The 18667-nt window shown below is 44.1% G+C and overlaps 1 protein-coding gene across 3 annotated transcripts in view; it reads left to right on the plus strand.

The window, feature by feature from the left end:
* The first annotated feature begins 205 nt into the window (after positions 1 to 205).
* Positions 206 to 18667, plus strand: part of RXRG (retinoid X receptor gamma) — a 210885-nt gene continuing 192423 nt past the window's right edge. For 2 of the 3 annotated variants that reach the window (XM_045081188.1, XM_045081189.1), the window contains exons 1-2: positions 206 to 559; positions 4480 to 4625. The gene's annotated coding sequence lies outside the window, so the exon portion shown is untranslated. Of the gene's footprint in view, positions 2822 to 4479; positions 4626 to 18667 lie in introns of all 3 variants that reach the window. The other variant, XM_045081190.1, reaches the window with a different exon arrangement.

An 18667-nucleotide genomic window follows, 5' to 3' on the forward strand; every position in this document is an offset into this window, starting at 1 on the left:
CGCGGAAACTGGATTTCTTCCTCCTTACGGCTGTCCACACTTTACGCTTTCTCATCTCAAATCCATGTATCAGTTCCCTTCCGTAAATGCCTCCGTGGCCTCCTAAATCACCCCAGTCTCTTCATACTTTTAGGATCGGGTTTGCACGTCAATAATTTGTCCTTAGCAGGGCTACCGTAGCTTGCTTGTAGGCGCATGCGCGGCTTGCGCGACCAGTACGCGGAAGTGGTAGCGCCCCAGCTCCGGGGGACAGGGTGGGTTGGGTTCGTTTTCTCTGCTCTCCGGGGCGGGGAAGGCCCGTAGGGTCGCTTGCTGCTCTCGCCAAGTGAGAGGATTTAGAGATGTTGGGGCGTGTCCGTTTCCCCAGCTCATAAGTACTGTTGTAGCCAACTTTGCGGAGAGCCGGAAGGGAGCCCAGCCCGCGAGACGCCCGCACCCACCCTCGCCCGCGGCTCCCGCCGGCCGGCTTCACTGGCGCCCGCCTCACGGCTCTTTCCGTGGGAGCGAGTCCGCACCGCCTCGGGGACCCACAGACCTCTGAGAGTGTTCACAAGCCCAGGTACGCCTTCGAGTCCGGCGCTGGAGCGGGCTTGAGGCGGTGAGGTCCTGACGGCGTGCAGGCGGGGTCGGCCTGAGCGCTCGAGCTTGTTTCTGCCGTCCGTAAACTCAGCGGGAAGAACCAGCCCCGCAAGGCACCAACGTCCCCAGTTTTCTCGTGTTTTAAGTGCGTCCCTCTCCCCTTCCCTCTGGATGCCCTCACCTTTATGCATTTAAGTATTAAGTATTACCTGAGCTAGAAATGTGGGCTTGGGAATCAGAATCCCGGAACAGCCATTTATTCAGCTGTGTTTTACCCTTGCATATGCAGGTTTGGTGCACTGCACCTACTCTGCTTGCCTGTTACGAAGATAGCACAGAGTCTGGGCCTACTGTAGACACTTAATAAATGTTATTATTGCTGATTGCTGATGATGAGACCTCAAAAGTCTCCTTACTAGTCTCTCTGCCTTAGTTTAGGCTTAAGTATCCTCTGATCTGGACTATTACAGTAACCTCTGAGCTGGTTTCTCTTTTAGAATCCATCACCCAACTACCTTAGTTGTTACCTTTCTAAAGCAGACCTCTTTGATGGCTCACTAATGCATTTGAGAGAAGTGCAGACTTTCACACATTGCATCACAAGATCCTTAGCAACCTAGCCTCAAACCAGTTTTCCAGAATGCTCTCACTTAACGTTAATAAACACAGAAGTGCCTACTAGAGTCCAGGCACTAATGGAGCTTACATTTTAATAGGGGAAACTAGCAATAAAAACAAGGAAATCACAGATTGTGACTGAGATTTCAATGAGGCATGGGAAATTTCTGTCATCTCTTTCCTGCTTCCGCCCCTCCCACCGTGAAAAAAAGAGCATGTTTTGGGAAAGCATTGCTTCTTGACTCTGAGTCCCAGAATGAGACACATGGCTTGGCAGATCCAAACCTGCTTTGCAATCGGGAGCTGAACTGGGGTGAACTCAACCAAGGTTAGCGAAGCCTCCTAGCTCAGTCACAGCCAGCCTGCAGGCTTGTGTGTGAGGCATAAATATTTATTGTGACTCACTGTGAGTTTGGGTTTGTTTGTTATTTTAGCAAAACTGAATAATAGAGAACAAAGAGCCCTTGCTTGTGGACTGAATGTGTGGGTAAGGAAAAGAAAGAAATGAAAGCTTCTGTTCTCAGCATCAGAATGGAGAAAAGCATGAATTATCAAGGTAGAGGAGATGGGTGGGGGAAGGATTTGGGGTAGGAGAGTCGAGTTCAGATTTAGACACCTGTAGTCTGGGTAGGCTAACTGCTGCTGGACAAATGACTTAAAATAGGAATGGCTGAACACAGTAGAGTTTTCTTTTCTTGTTCACAAAACAGTTCAATGTGGGTCTTCAGTGGAAATGTTTTATACATTTATTCATGAATCTAAGCCCTTTCTACTTTTGATCTGCCAGGCTCCATGGCTTCATCTCATTGTGTGGGAAGCTGGGAAATGATTAGCTGGCTGCTTGAGGTGAAGAGAATTTGGGGAACAACTAGCCAGTCTCTCCAGCTGTACCTTATTTGGGGGTGCCCTTTAGATATCTGGAAGATAAAGAGTTGCTGTAAGAGCCTGGCTCCCAGGTCTGAGCTTGAGATACACTTTTGGAAACGGAAGACATATGGATGGTATTTAAAATCACATGAAGAGAGAATAGAATGAGGTTTAGGACAGAGGTCTCTACTATTGGCTTTTCAACATTTGGAGGTTTTAACAAAGGAGGAGCAGCTAGTAATAGCTCCAACAGCTTTCTCTTCCACCTCTGTTCATATTCCTCACGCACCATGACTGCTCTCATTTCACTCTCTTCTAGATTTTCCCTAACGTCATCCCCTGCCCTTAGCAGATGACCATGGGTCCCCTCCTTTCCATATCCCTAAAAATCCCAAACAGCAGTCTAGCCAGACTCATTCCTGGCTAGCTTGAACATGGTCAGAAATGTTTTGCTGCGCATCAGTGGAAGTTCACAGGGACTGTCCAACTACACTATGTTTCTTAAATTCTCTTCTAGTTAGGTTGGCTCTTGTGAGTGAGTTCTCCCTAATGGAATGTAAACGAAAGTGAGGTGTGCTCTCTCCAGACCTGACCTGTGCAACTGCCTGCTCTTGCCTTTCGCGCTGCTCGCAAGCTGGAGTGGTGATGACCAGGGTGACCTTGGGTGGCAGACCTACCGTCAGCCTGGGTCCCTGCATGGAAGAGAGCTTCTTGCTAACCTGGACTAGCTTCTGCAGAAAAGTCCCATGGGCGAGAAGTAAGGATTTACTTTGCTTGAGCCATTTCATTTGGTGTTATAGCATTTTAGACTCTTCTAAATATATAGAAATTAGGACCAGGAGGGGCACCTGATTGGCTCAGTTCATTAAGTATCTGGTTCTTGGTTCCTGCTCAAGTCATGATTTCAGGGTTGAGAGACTGAGCCACATGTCAGCTCCATGCTGAGTAAGGGACCTGCTGAAGATGCTCTCTCTCCCACTCCCTCCTCCCTTTGCCTTCCACCCCTGCTCATGTGTTCTCCCTCTTAAAAAAAAAAAAAAATTAGAACCAGGACTGGCGGGCCGCCATAATAAAAATCCCAAATATGTAGCATTGGTTTAGCAGTCCGTGAGGTGAATCCCTGCCACAGTGGTGGTGTTGGGGGAGGTAGGGGAGGGAATATAGTTGGTAAAACGCTTCCTGGGAGAACCAGGGAGGCAAACAGAGATTCCTCTTGAGCCTGTAATTATGGGAAAAGTTGGAAAGTTGGAAAGAACTGGAAGAAGAACTTCCAGAAAGAAAGAGCTTTCCAACTCCGTCCTAAGTTGGACAGAACCAAAATTTTAGGGTGAGTTAGCAGCTGCTTGCTGCTTTTAGCAAGGTACAGGTCCAAACACTTTGGAGCTAGATGCTTTTGAGGATTCAGGATTTTTCTAAATTTAGAAAGTTAAGAGGGCATATACTGTATAGTACAAAATGCCCCAAATCAAACACATTCCTATTTCTGCAGTGAGGTGTCTCATTATTTTCACACTAAGAAGGATAAAGAAATAGCTCACATCAATTTAGGTCAAGTTTCACTACCATAGAGTTACAGAAAACTTTGGTTCTCAGAGCTTTTTGGGCTTCAGATTTATGGATTAAAGGAATTGCAGACCTGAATTAAAAGAGATGAGTCCAGGCAAGAGCTAACTCATTTTTTAAAAAAGATTTTTTTTGTATGCATGAGAGACAGAAGTAGAGGGAGAAGCAGGCCCCTTGCAGAGCAAGGATCCTGACCTGGGACTCAATCCCAGGATTCTGGGATCGTGACCTGAGCTGAAGGCAGACGCTTAACTGACTGAGCCACCCAGACTCCCTAGCTAACTTATTTTCAAGCAGACCAGATAGAACAGATAAAATCCAGTATTTGAGGCATCTCTGGATTGTACCTCAAATTGCAAGAGATAAAAACTATCCTTGCTGGGGTGCCTGGATGACTTAGTTGGTGAAGCGTCTGCCTTCGACTCAGGTCGTGATCTCAGGGTCCTGAGGTCGAGGCCCCACATTGGCCTCCTTGCTGAGCAGGGAGCCTGCTCCTCCTACTTGTGTGTGTGTGCGCGCGCTCTCTCTCAAATAAATAAATAAAATCTTAAACAAAAAAACTGTCCTTGCTCAACCTTGCCCCCCACAGTTAAATTTCTCAGTCCAAAAGAACCCAGCTCTGAGGCAAAGATCAGAATAAGTGTATTGCCTTACTGCTGTGTTTGGTGTTTCAGATGGCCTTGAAGTAGCCTCTGTACGTTAGGAAAGAAAAATCTATGAGTAGCTGCAAATCTGTATTCATCTCTTTATGTAAACTTTTGTTAATACAAAAAGGTTTCTACCGTATGCACAGTTCTTTGTTTTGCTTTTAAAAATTTTTTTAAGAAAAGATTTTATTTATTTATTTGCCAGAGAGAGAGAGAGAGAAAGCACAAGTACACAACCAGGGGGAGAAGCAGGCTCCCCGCCGAGCAAAGAGCCTGAATGGGACTCCATCCCAAGACTCTGGGATCATGACCTGAGCTGAAGGCAGACACTTATCCGACTGAAGCGCCCAGGTCTGTACCTTTTAAATATTGAAATAAATGACCAGCTTTTCTTCGAGAAAGAGTTCGTGAATTTACACCTTTACTCCATGACACTATGCAAGAATGAGCATGTCTCATACCAGCCACAAAGATAGGGGGCTGTTGTGCCCTGCAGCTCTGGAGGGAACCCACGGAGCTCACAGCCTCTGTGGCTCCAAGCTGCTGGCCTGCCTTCCGGTTTCATGGGAGCAACACTGCATCCCCTCATCTTGGCTCTCATTGCTTTACCTTTGTGTAAGCCTGAGAATTATCCATCTACCTTTTTATTTGAATGTTTTGTGTCTACTTCTAAAAGCTTTATGTAAATAAGGATATCAGCAGTTTGCTCTCCTGTACAACAAATATCTTTTTCCTGGTTTGTCAATGCTTTTTAGGCTGTATTGATTGATCAAAGAGAAATTTCATGAATTTATACTTTTGTGTGGTTACATTTATCAAACTTCTGCCTTTAGAGCTTCTTGGCTTGGTGTCCTTCTTGGAAAAGCCTTTTCTGCTCCGGGATCTAATACAAATTACTCACGCTTTATTCACAAATTGTATGGATGTATTTTTAAATTTAAATTTTAATTTATTATTTTTTAGAGAGAGAGTGAGTATGTAGGTGAGTGGGGCGGCAGAGGGAGGGAGAGAGACTTTTAAGTGGACTCTGCACTGAGGGAGGAGCCTGACACGGGCCTCCAACTCATGAACCTGAGATCGTGCTTGACCTGAGCCAAAATCAAGAGATCCTTAACCATTTGAGCCATCCAGGGGCCCCTGTATGGATTTATTAAAAAATTTTGATAAATCTGGAATTAATGTTGGCATAAACTATAAACCCAGCCTTATTTTTTCTAACAATTCTCTTATTTCCCCTCCCCTATTTTACTGACTAGATTACCTATAAATCCACTAATCAGAAATGACACCTTTATTATGGACTAAAATGCGTGGATATTTAGGTGTATTTCTGGGTTAGCTACCTTGCTTCACTGAGGTCTTTTTCTTTGTAGTAAACAATTTTTTTAAAGGATTTTATTTATTTATTTGACAGAGAGAGATCACAAGTAGGCAGAGAGACAGGCAGAGAGAGAGAGAGAGAGGGAAGTAGACTCCCCGCTGAGCAGAGAGCCCGATGCAGGGCTTGATCCCAGAACTCTGGGATCATGACCTGAGCCGAAAGCAGAGGCTTTAGCCCACTGAGCCACTCACGTGCCCCAGGTAGTAAACAGGTTTAATCATGGCAGCACTCTGGGTTTTCTGAGAAGTTATCTTTTTTTTTTTTTTTTTTTAAAGATTTTTATTTATTTGATAGACAAAGATCACAAGTAGACAGAGAGGCAGGCAGAGAGAGAGGGGGAAGCAGGCTCCCCGCTGAGCAGAGAGCCCAATGTGGGGCTCGATCCCAGGACCCTGAGATCATGACCTGAGCCGAAGGCAGAGGCTTAAACCACTGAGCCACCCAGGCGCCCCAGAAGTTATCTTTTTGATTGGTGTCCTCGATGTGGTCTGTGGAATTGGGAATGAGGAATCAGCTGGCAAGATTGGTGGTGCCAGGGCCAAAGAATTAGCTCGTGTGGCCGGGACGTCTAGGGCTGAGGACTTGACCTTTCGTGGTTGGTATGTTTGGTGGGACGGGGGTCAGTGGCTCAGCCCGTGTGGCTGGGACTGCCAGGGCCACGGCCAAAGGGGACTGTGTGAGTGGTGAGGAGTTGGGTTATCACTGGGGAATTGGCTGAAAAAGCAAACATATTGAGAGTAATGGAATCCAGGTTTCTCAGAATCTGAAAAGGGAATTAAAACACGGAAAAGCAAAGGCTGGAGGAAATGCTGTGTGTTGGTTTTGAGTCGGAAATGTTTGTGAACTCATATCCGTACGTGTAGACAGACTGAGGTGGACATGCACTTATAGGCAGTGTGTGCATGGTCATGTACTTTTAGCTCTGTCTCCAGTGAGGGTCTAGAAGTATCCCAGTAGCAATGAGTATAACCAGTGTCCAGCTCTTGGTTTCTAAATACTGTTTCCCACTGAAGGGCGCAGGGGATCTTTGGATAAATGGCTGATTCCAGATCCGGAAAAAACAAGTGCAGTGTGAGCTTCGGAGATATTTTTGTGCCAGAAAGTAAAAATTGTTCAAAGAATAATAAGGGGTATGCCATAAGGACGTAATAAACAGCTTATGGGAGCTTACCCTGGCTAAAACTGGGGCAATTGAGCATCAAACAAATAATAATAGTAGCAAACACAATCCGCTCAGTAAAGCAGAAGCCCAGGAGTCCGTACTGCTATAAATAAACCCACAAATAAATAAATAAATGGGGGAGAAGAGAAGAGAAGACTCCCAGGCACAGTGTAATGCTAACTAGTATTATAAAGGGAATGATTAGAATTAGAAGCACCTTGCAATCATTAGAGTAATAATTGATCCAGGTAATATTCATTAGTGGATGTCACAACGGCTCGGTAAATGTTTGCCGAGGAACAGAAGGTTGACATCATTTCTAAGTGGTCTCCGCACAGACTGCATGCTAATTGTTTGGAGATTCATACCAAATAGCCCTCAGTTAATTTCACCACAGAGAATGCTGACAGACATATCTTATAAATGTTAGGCCACCACCAGTACTGGGACAAATGAACACTGTGGACGTCCTGTTGGCTGTTGTTAGAAGAACACAGCATCACTTTTGGGGTATCAATGCCAAGAATATACAATTTGCATGTAGTTCCAAGGAAATACCAGCTAGATCCACACTGAAGGCCTGTCTCAGTCCACTTGGGCCACCGAAACAGAAGACCATAGACTCAGTGGCTTAAGCAGCAGACATTTAATTCTCACAGTTCTGGAGGTTGAGATCAGAGTGCCGGACGCAGTGAGGTTCTGGTGAGGACTCTCTTCCTGGCTTGCAGCTGGTCACCTCCTCACTGTGTCCTCGCAGGGCAGAGACGGAGAGACAGAGACAGCGGGTCTAGAGAGGGAGGCATTTCTTCCTCTTCTTACAAGGATACTAATCCCATCACGAGGGCCCCATCCTCATGACGTCATCGAAACTTCAACAGAGAAGGCCTCCCGAAAGCCCCATCTCCCGCTGGTGGATGGCCGACTGAGGGGTCATGTGGCTGAACCCCGAGAGTGGGCAGCCAGAGCCCAGAGAGACACTCAGCTGCCAGAAAACAGGGACCTCAGCCCAACCACAGAAAAGAACTGAATTCTGCCACAACCTGGATGAGTTCGAAGAAGACCCCAAGCTCCAGATGGGATGCCTTGTCTATACCTTGGTTCTGCCTCACGAGAAATACATTTCTGTTGTGTTAAGTGCCCCCTGCCTGACCCAGGCTGTGATACTCTGTTTTGACGGCCAAGCAGATGAGTCCTGAGGTGCACCCAATGGCTGGCGGACTCGTCTTATCTAAGTAGTTCTAAGTACAGTCAAAAGTGTGAGAGTCTAGTTTTCAGTGGCTGGAGAGCTAATGGCCTAGCTTCAGAATGAAGGAGGGACTGGGTGGGGTAAAATTTGTTGTTTTTCTTTTTTGCATATCCAAAGAATGAGTCAGTCACTCTGGAAGAGCCCAGTTTTATGAAAAGCTGAAGGCCTGTAAACACTTAATATCCTTTAAAAACATTATTTTGAACGGGCAACCATTTTCACATTCTTTGTTTTTTTTTTATTTTTAAACGTTCATAAATGGAACTAATGCACATTCTTAAAATCAAATGGGGGGTGGGGAGGGAGAGATTCAGAAAATATTATCATGAAAATGCTGATGCATGTTTTTTCCTGTACAAGGGCTGTCTCCTGCCTCAACTTGTCCTGTTCCCAGATAGGACCTTAATAATTTCTTTTTATCCCCTTGTGGTGGTATCTCCATATACTTCAACAACACTCTTACACACCATTTTAAAAATTTATCCCCTTAGCACCGTGCTGGTCTGTGATGGGAGAGGGTTTAGCTCACCTCCATCAACTCTGACTTCCCTACCCTCCCAAATGGTTCTAGCCTCAGTCTCAGTTGCTTTACTATAGTCGGGCATCTTAAAGCAAACATTAAAATTCCAACTTAAAAAAAAAAAAAGATTTTATTTATTTTAGAGACAGAGACCTAGGGGAGGAACAGGGGAAGAGGGACAAGCAGACTCCATGCCGAGTGGCAAGCCCAATGTCAGCCTCAGGGTCACCACCCTGAGACCATGACCAGAGCCAAATGCCCAACTGACTGAGCCACCCAGGTGCCCCTAAGTCGCCACTTCTTATAATGCTAGTCCTAGATTACTTACTGACTTAATAATAACAAGCAAACAAAAACCCAGCAAAAATAGCAAAACATAAAAAGAAATTAATGGTTTATAGACCCCAAGAAAAAGAATTTTCAGCAAAGTACAAAAATGTAAAGCATTCCTTTTTTTTTAAAATTTTGTTTAATTCTTTACTGTGGAATCACTTGGAATGTCACTTCCATGTTTTTGTCACTTCCATTTTAAATAAACTGATAAGAAACTAAATTAACTAAATTGAGTAAGAAAATATAATGTTGATTATAAAATTCTTGCTTTCATAAAAATTCCTTAAACAGTGGGGAAAAAAAAAACACCTCAGTTTCTTATTCCTCAAATAAGAGACAGTATTTAATTTCCCACTGTGAACTGAGAATCTTAGTACTTCTCCTGCCTTCAGCCCCTCTTTGCCCGATTTCATTCCCCTGCTTTTGACAGCTATAGACGCACTTTGACCAAGTACAGATTAACATTTGCACTGGCTTGCGTGGGTGGCTCAGAGGGTTAAGCGCCTGCCTTCAGCCTTCTGTTCAGGTTGTGATCTCCAGGTTCTCGGATCAAGTCCCACATCTTCCGGCTCCCAGCTCAGGGGGAGCCTGCTTCTCCCTCTGCCTCCCGCTCTCCCTGCTTGTGCTCTCTCGGATGTTTCTCTCTCTTGCAAATGAATAAATAAAATATCTTAAAATAAATAATTTAAAAAGTTCATACTTTGTTTTGAAACTATGTTTAATTTCTCCGTAATTTATCTGTAGTTCCATTCTACAAGTCAGAAGTCAATAACCAGTGTTCATATGATTATGATGGTGTAAATACTGTTTATGACAGAACCGAATATTGTGTTGGCCTCGTTCTCCGTATTTCATGTCATGACCCGCTACCTCTTAATGGATAAAGGTGCTAAACAGAACATAATGAACGTACGTTCGTGTTCCTTTGTAACTCGGGATCCTAATTGTGAACCCTAACTATGTTTGCTGTAACCTCGTGCTGTTGTTCCTCCAGTAGTAATGATAGCTATTATTTATTGAGTACTTACCTTTTGGGGTTAACATAGAGCACGAACTTAGTCATAACACCTGGCTTTTGCTAAACTGTAACACAGAAGTGCTGGGGGCTATGGAAGGTTTTGGAGAAGGGCGTGGGCCTTGGAGCACTGAGGCCTGTGTGACCACTCTGAGGTTGGAGTGCTGCGGGGAGTTACCTTCCCAAAGCTTTCTTAGCCCAAACAGCCACCCTGGGATCCAAGGGTGTATGCATTGTCCCTTAGGCTCTGTTTAGCAGCACTTCTAACACACGCAGATTAGCATATCTTTCCCCTAAACAGATTCTCCTAGTTCCTGTAAGACCCCTTGTCACATTTTGTGTGCTTAAGAAACAGTGATAAGGATTTGTGAGGATCCTAAAGGACCAGTAAGACCAGGAACAAAGGAGAGCGATGGGTCTGGTCTCTGAGCGTTGATCCTCTTACCTCCTCCTCTCTTTCACAACAAAGGTTGGAGTAATCTCTCATCCTTCCGATGTAAGGATTGCGGGCTGGTCCAGGACCCACCAACTGTCAGGCATTCTGATACACAATATTCTTGTTTTGTCTTAATAACCATCTTGCATTACGCTATTTTTCCAGGGGAGAAAACCCAAGGTAATTGGCAGGCGGGACTGGATTCGAATAAAAGATGGACACTAAGTTGGGTTGACCAACTCATCCCAGCTTGCCTGGGGCTTTCCAGTGTTAGTGGCTCAAAATCCTGTGCCCTGGGAATCGCCTCAGGTGGGGGGACATCATTGGTCATCCTACAAATCCAGACTCTCTCCCTTCTTTTAAAATTATTAACAACAACAACAGTAATAGTAATCAGCCATTTCCATGACTTGGGATTCATCGCTCTTGAGTTAATCATCTGGCAGTGGGTTGTGTGAATTGGGAGCTCTTACCAAAGCCTGGACTGATGTTAAGACTGTAAACATCTGGGGTGCCTGGGTGGCTCAAATGGTTAAGCATCTACCATCGGCTCAGGTCATGATTTCCAGGTCCTGGGATCAAGCCCCATGTTGGACCCCCAGCTCAGTGGGGAGTCTGCTTCTCCCTCTCCCCCTTCTTGTGCTCTGTCTCTGTATCTCTCTCAAATGAATAAATAAAATCGTTTAAAAAATTGTAAACATCTGCAGGGAGGTATGCCATTTATTTTTCAACACAGTAAAAGATAGTCTTCTTAGTTGGTCTCTATTAGGATGGTAATTTTTATGCATGAAGTATACTTTAGGAACTCCCTTTGCTGATTCTGCCTCATGTTCATACCTCTACCACAGAGCACCTCAGAACTCACACGTTAACCTGCTTCTCTGTCTACACACTTGCGTGGGACTCATCTACTCCCGTGACTTTAAATTTCATCCATGGGAGCTAATGATTCCTAAATATACATTGTCAGTGTGGATTCTCCCCCAAACTCCTGACACAGAGGACCTCCTGAACATCTCTTCTTAGAGGCAGGGTAGTCATCTGAAACTTAAAATATCTCTAAGTGAATTCCTTATACTTCCTGGAAAATTCGCTTCTCTCAGAACCTTCTGCATTCCAAAAATGGCAACTCCATCCCTCCAATTATTTGAGCCGACTTCAGAGTCAACATTGACTCTTCTTTTAATGTCTTATACTATATAAAATCTGACAAATCCTCCATAATGCATCCAGAATCTGACTACCTCTCACTACCTTCCCCCTAAAAATACTCTGGTCCAAGCCAAGTCCCACTTGATTTAGGGTCATAGCCTCCCGACTGGTCTCCTTTAATTCCATCCTTGCCATCAATAGTCTATTACTAAATAAAATTCAGTAATTCTCTTAAAAGTATTGTGTCACTCTTCTGCTCAAAGCCCACAGATTGCTCTGTATCTCACGGGAAGGGAGAGCCCAGAACTCAGGACCGTCTTGTGTTAGGTGATGCATGTCCTGTCCTGACTCCATCTCTGGTCCCCCCGACCTCCTTGTTCCTTGAAAACTCCAGGTATGGTCTTTCCTATTCTCTTTGCCTGGAAAGTTAATCCCCTGATTATCGGGAAGCAGGCCCCGTGCAAAATGAAAATGTGGGGATTCTTATTCAAAATTTATTAAGAGTTTCAAGACTGGGAGGGCAGAGCATGAATCCCAAAATGGGGCCCTTCTGAGCATGTGGCCAAGTGAACGTCCGAAGGTCTCCCCACCTCAACAGCTTCAGGACTTGGTTTGAAAGCCATCTTCTTGTTGAAGCCTCCCGTCCTGACCACCGTATTTAACACCTCAGTGCCCACCTCCCCACCTGAAGCTCCTTTCAAACCCTCCATGATTTCCTCTTCCTCTTGAGCTTTTCTCGCCCGTGAACACATGTGTAGTTTACTTAACTTATTTTGCATTTTCCTGACCTCGCTGCATTAAAAGAGATGAGGTTTGGGGTTTTGTTTTCATTGCAGCTCTATCCCCTGCACTCAGAACAGTGCCTGAAAGAAGGAATGAATGAATACATTGATTTTGTGTCTTCTGGTGGAAATAGACAAGCTTTTAAATCCATCCTTTAGAGAAAAGATCCTGTGAACTTGCAGTATTTGTATAAAAATAGCACAAGTCCTTGGGGCGCCTGGGTGGCTCAGTGAGTTAAGCCTCTGTCTCCGGCTCAGGTCATGATCTCAGGGTCCTGGGATCGAGCCCCCTATCGAGCTCTCTGCTCAGTGGGAGAGCCTGCTTCCCCCTCTCTCTCCGCCTGCTGCCCTGCCTACTTGTGATCTGTCAAATAAATAAATAAATAAAAATCTTTAAAAAGAAATAACACAAGTTGCTTGTATTTCCTTCCATTTTTTACCTGAGGACATGCTTGGACCACAGAACAGCTGGACCATCTCGCTTTCCAGAATTCAGGCTCTCCGCATGCACGTTGTCTCGTGCACTTCTGCCTCTCCTTATAAGGTTCTGAAGTTGCTGCTGTTTTGACTTCTTGGCTCTCTTTTCCTTTGGAAAGTAACATTATAGATAACATTATGGTTTAGAATTAAAAAGTTTCAGAGTGAAAGGCCTTCCGTCTCTGCTCGCCCCGTCACCTCATTCCCTTCCTCCGGAAGAACAAATATTATCTGTCAAGCCCTCCTGTGAATCCTCGCAGAGATACTCCCTGCGGAGACTGTGCTAGGCGTGGTATGGCCTCTTTACTTTTCACCAAATGATTCGATCATAGTGCATGAGGACGGGACCATTTCTGTCTCCATTTTGATTGAGGTTCCAAGACTCTGGTTCCAAACACTCCCTGTTTTTTAGGGAGATGGCAGAGGACCTTTGCAGTACTCGTAAAAGAGTACTGAGAACTGGTTTCCCAAGTCTTGAGCCTTTACCACTTAAGCTGTAAAAGAATCTGGGAAGGCCAAGGTGGAGTCAAGATTGACTAAGAGCTCTTGCCTCGGCCTTTGAAGTCACACCCATTTCTACAGGGAAGCAGGCTTTTTCCTCTCCTTTAGCCTAGGGCTGAAGGTAGCTCTTAAACCGAGGGGAACTCCCCTCCCCCCACAGATGACACTAGCAATGCCTGAAGCCTTTGGAGTTGTCATGACTGTGGAGATGCTGCAGGCTTCCATGGGAGAGATGCTGCGGAACATCCTGCTGGCACAGGACCGTCCCCATGACGAGCCCCAGAGCCAAACACCAAATCCACGGCTTCAAATGTCTCTAGTGTCAAGGTCGAGGAACACTGGCCCAAGGAGAGGGGCTTCTTTGGGACCACCCGAGGAGTGGTAAGATGGCGCTTGCTGTTGGGGGACACAGGGGACTGTTCTTTGGCCCATGTGTAGAGGCTGAGGCTGGCTCACTGTGCTCCTGGTGGAGAAGGGGATGTGAGGTTGCTGAACAGGGGGCCATCTGGGCTCCCGGTGGGTTTGGTAAAAGGGTGCAGTTGGGGATTCTTCTGGGCCCTGATAGCAGAGTGGGACTGTGACATGCAGAGAAGAGCGAGCTCAGCGTGAGAGGCTGGAGAGCACTTCCAGAAGCTGTGGAGTAAGGAAGTGGTCAGAAGTACTTACTTGTGCCAAGGGAGCCACAGGGGAGATACCGCCAGTCCTGGCGGGAAGCTGTGGTGTGTGGTTGTCTTCGAAACACCTCCCAAAGGACTTCAGGAGACTGCCCAGCAAGCGAAAGACAGCTCTCAGCATTACTGGTCACCTCAGAGTTTGGCTGTCACTGCAATGGCACATAGAGAATTAAATACAAAGCCACGAGAAAGACTGTGCTTGATCCGGCTCCTGCTGACCTCTCTAATCTCATCTCCTGTTGTAAGCCACGGAGACCTCAGGCCTTTGCACGTGCCTTCCCCACCACTGGCATGACCCCCCCCCCCGCCCCCCGCCATCTTTGTACCATTGTTTCCTCTCCTCATTTGAGTCTCTGCGCAAAAGTCACCATCTCAGGGAGGCCTTTCTCGAACAGCCCATCTAAAGCAGACAAATCTGTTTATTATCTCCTGTGCTTGCTTTGTTGCTCTTCAGGGCACTCAATACCTGACCTTTTGTTACACATATTCACTACCACCTCTGTTATCCATATAACAGATAATGTAATAGCCGTAGAGGAAGACACTTCATCTTTGTGCTTCCAGGATCTGGGACCATTTTAGTGTTTGGGAGGGGACCAGTAAATATTTGTCTAGCAAGTCAATGAATGACTCTTTGGGCAATGCTGTTGTGGTTTGCTGGGCTGTTTGATTTGGCTTCATGTCCGCTGATTGAGTGAAGTCATGGCTCTGCTTGAAGGCGGGCTCTGAGCCTGTCCCTTCTCTGACACATTCTTCCCTATCACATACCCAGGCCCTGGAGCAAAAGATACCCACTTCACATAGCTTTTCAGGGAAAAAGCTAGCCAGGACCTTGCCAAAGACACCCATCCTTGCTTAAAGACTCAAGTGAAAAGTTTGTGAATGAAAAGAGGGTAACGACTGACGGGCCGGGTCCTTTTGGTTTTCCTTAAGTGAAGAATGTCTGTGTCTTGTGTATATACTCTAGTTGGAGACGTATTTTTAAATCAAACATAGATACTAATTGTTGCTGTTTTGGGAAATCAAAATGAGGGGCACAATGGAATAAGATGGTCCACAGATCTGTTATTCAGACATTATTGTTATTGTTTTAAAGACTTACTGTATTTATTTTAGAGAGACAGAGGGCACAGTAGGGAGAGGCAGGAGGAGAGGGAGAGAGAGAATCTGAAGCAGACTCCACACCCAGCCCAATGCGGGGCTCGATCTCATGACGCTGAGATGGTGACCCTGAGATTGAGACCTGAGCTGAAACCGAGGTTAGGATGCTTAACCAACTGCATCATCCAGGCACCACCAGACATTATTATTTTAATATTCAGTTTACACTATTACTTTTTTTATGCATGTAAAAGAGAATATATGTGAAAATGACACATATATTAAACAACATATTGAAATGGTATATGCTCACAAGCACTGCCCCCTGATATTTTATGGCTGTATATTGTAACATTGTATGGTGGGAGCCACTATTAGTGTTCTTCTAATTCCCTCCCAGAATGAAACAAACAAAACCTGTACACCTGAATCCTGACTGTCACCTCTGGGTTCATCTGCTTGTCTATCATTGCACCTGTGTATCTATGAGTCAGTTTATCTATTACTTATTACCTTTCTGTCTTTTTTTGGATCTTTCTTTCTATGTAATCTATATCTATGTATTCGTTCCTTTGTTTTATCTTTCTACCACCTATCTGTGTGTGGGTCTTTCTCTCTTTATGCATTTATCTCCCTAGGTATCTGTTTAGGTATCTAAACAGGGTAACGAAGTATTTATCTTTCTATGTATGCATCTATCAAATATCAGTGTGTTTATGTATCTGCGTTATCCATATATTTATCTGTCCTCTGTCTCTATCTCCCTATTATCTATTCATCACTCATCTATTTATATATAAATATATATACATATGTGTGTACAACCCATTATCATCTATCTGTATTCCTATCTTTCTGTTTCATTTACACACAAGACTTTCTGCTCTGCAAACTTTGGCACCTGTTTCCTTCATTCAGCACATCTTAGAGACCTGCAAGAACCACCCTGTTCTCTTCTTTGACTATGGCATTGTATTCAACATATCACAGGGATGTTCAGTAATACCTTTAGAATTTCTCTTGTCCTTATTTCATTGTGCTTTCTAATGTACACATTGTGCTCTATAATGCACACATGCACGCACACACACGCGGTTCAGATACTGTCCATGACAAGAATAGAACATGGCTACCACCCAACGACCCCCAGAGACTCCTCCTCAATTACAGCATTATTCCTACCAACTAGAAGCTACTCCATCTTGATGATTGTGATAACAATTTTCTTGCATTTAAAAAATTTTACCATCGGGGTACCTGGGTAGCTCAGCGGATTAAAGCTTCTGCCTTTGGCTCAGGTCATGATCTCAGGGTCCTGGGATCGAGCCCCGCATCGGGCTCCCTGCTCATCAGGGAACCTGCTTCCCACCCCCCTCGTCCCGCCTGTCTCTCTGCCTACTTGTGATCTTTGTCTGTCAAATAAATAAATAAAATTCTTTGAAAAAATTTTACCATCTATGAATGCATTTCCAAGTAGGATCGTTTATTTTTCTGCTTATGAACTTTAGTTAGATGGAACCATTTTTATGAATTCTGTTGTTTCTTGCTTCTTTTGCTCAATGTTATATTTATAAGACTGACTCATATTGTGGCATGTAGTCATTTTCATGGCTCTGTAGTATTATTCCATTATATATCTAAATCCCACTTAAAAAAATCAATTCTAATGATTGTGTTCACTTGGATTGTTTCCAGTTTGGGCCTACTATAGAAAAGTGCTTTTATGAACATGGTTATAGCTATATTTTGATGCATATGTGCACCAGTTTTTAAATATATATTTCTAGGTCATGTAAGCAACCACTTCACTGGGTAGTGTCTGCTGTTTCTAAATATTAGCACCCATTCCTCCCCACACCCCGAAGCAGAGGAGATTTCTTATTGCTCAGCAACCTTGCCAACAATCAGTGTTGTCAGGCACTTAATTATTTTTATAAGTTTCCTGCTGTTGGTCAATCTAGTCTCTCTCTCCAAGGAACCCAACCTCATAGAATCTCCTGGCAAGCTTTTGTAAATATGCCTGGAGTATATCTCCTTCTTAGTGGAAATGCTAGGTCAAGGTACAGTAAATACTGATAGCTGTGGCCAAATATTCCTCCCCAAGAGGTCCTCAGTCAATGTTCCCACAGTAGAATATGGGAGCCTATTTCTCCCACATCTTCAACAACATTGGCTGTCATCAAATACTAAGTCAATGTCATAGGTATTTCACTTTTGTTTTGATTTGATTTATCTAGTTATTAGCAAGTTTTAATATGTATTCATTTGGATTTAATGGCTGACACTGTTTTTTCTTTAAACACTGTCAGCTCTTATCTTTTGCTCATTTTCATACTGGATTGTCGTTTTTTTTTTTTCTTATTAACTTATACAGGCTTTTCATCACTTAAGGAAATTAGTCCTTTGCTGCCATATGTTGTTGTAAATATCTTTTTTCATTTAATACCAGTCTTTAGACCTTTCCAGGCTACTTTTATTCCATAAAAAATTGTGTATTTAAAATGACCAACTGTTTGCTTTATGGGCTCTAGGTTTTTATATCCTTCTTAGGAAGGCCTTTTCCAACCTGGACTCATGCTTTTTTTTTTTTTTTTTTTTTTTGAAATTCTATGGTTTATTTTATGTTCAACTCCTTGACATGTGTTAAATCTTTGATAATTTGGGGTTAAGCCTTTGAGGCACCAAAAAGGAAGGAATGCAGCAAGAACCCAGCTTTTCCTTGCTAACAGTTTGTCCGTGGATCCATGTTTTTCCTCCTTGTTTAAAATGTCACCTATATCAGAAAATAAAATGCCATATGTATTTGGGTCTATTTTGGGATTCTCTATTTTGTTTCCCTGATGTCTATTTTTTCCTCCCAGTATTAAAGCAGTTTTAAATTTTGCTCACTGCCTGGGTTTTACTGAGCAAAGGCATTTTTTTTTTCCTTCACCAAAAAGTCAAAGCCAAACATAGACACAAAACACACAGGTACCAGGAGTGCATCTTTGCAAGGTTGTGTGGGACAAAGGTTACTGTGTGGCCACTGGCACAGAGGGCAGTGGGCTGTAGGTCCCCGGGGCACAAAAGTATAATGATCTGGTAGATTCTTGATTGGTAAGAAATTCTGGGTACACACAAAACTGCAAGTTAGGCAAATAATACATATTAGGTCCAATATCTTGGGGCAAAGTCTGATTTCGTTTGAAATAGCAGCATATCTAGTGACTAGTTGATTAGTTATCTCTGTTTAAATGGTTAACAGTGCAACCAAGCTGGAGGTATCTGGTTTCCCGTGGTGGTGGGAAGGAGGTGAACCGTGACCTACTTCACAGGAATGGGAACTGATGTAGTGAAATTCTGGCTGTTTTATACCCTCAAGAAATGGCTCTGTTTTCTGGAAAGAACACAATATACGTTATTTTTAAATAAATAGCCTTTAAATAACACAATATACTTTATTTTTACTATTTTGAATGGCCAGCTCTCTCGAATGCATGATAGCCACCCCTCTCTTATTTCCAAGATTTTCGCTACCAGAGTTCAGGCACGATTGTTAAATCAGTCCTCTAGGACAGGCAAGCAGGAGTTCCCAGTACCACCTGATCCCTTCTGTCCTTTCCTGGAGCAACCG

Source organism: Mustela putorius, unplaced genomic scaffold, assembly GCF_011764305.1.
Source record: "Mustela putorius furo isolate JIRA1106 unplaced genomic scaffold, ASM1176430v1.1 tig00000508_pilon_pilon_pilon, whole genome shotgun sequence".
In the NCBI taxonomy this organism is placed as follows: Eukaryota; Metazoa; Chordata; class Mammalia; order Carnivora; family Mustelidae; genus Mustela; species Mustela putorius.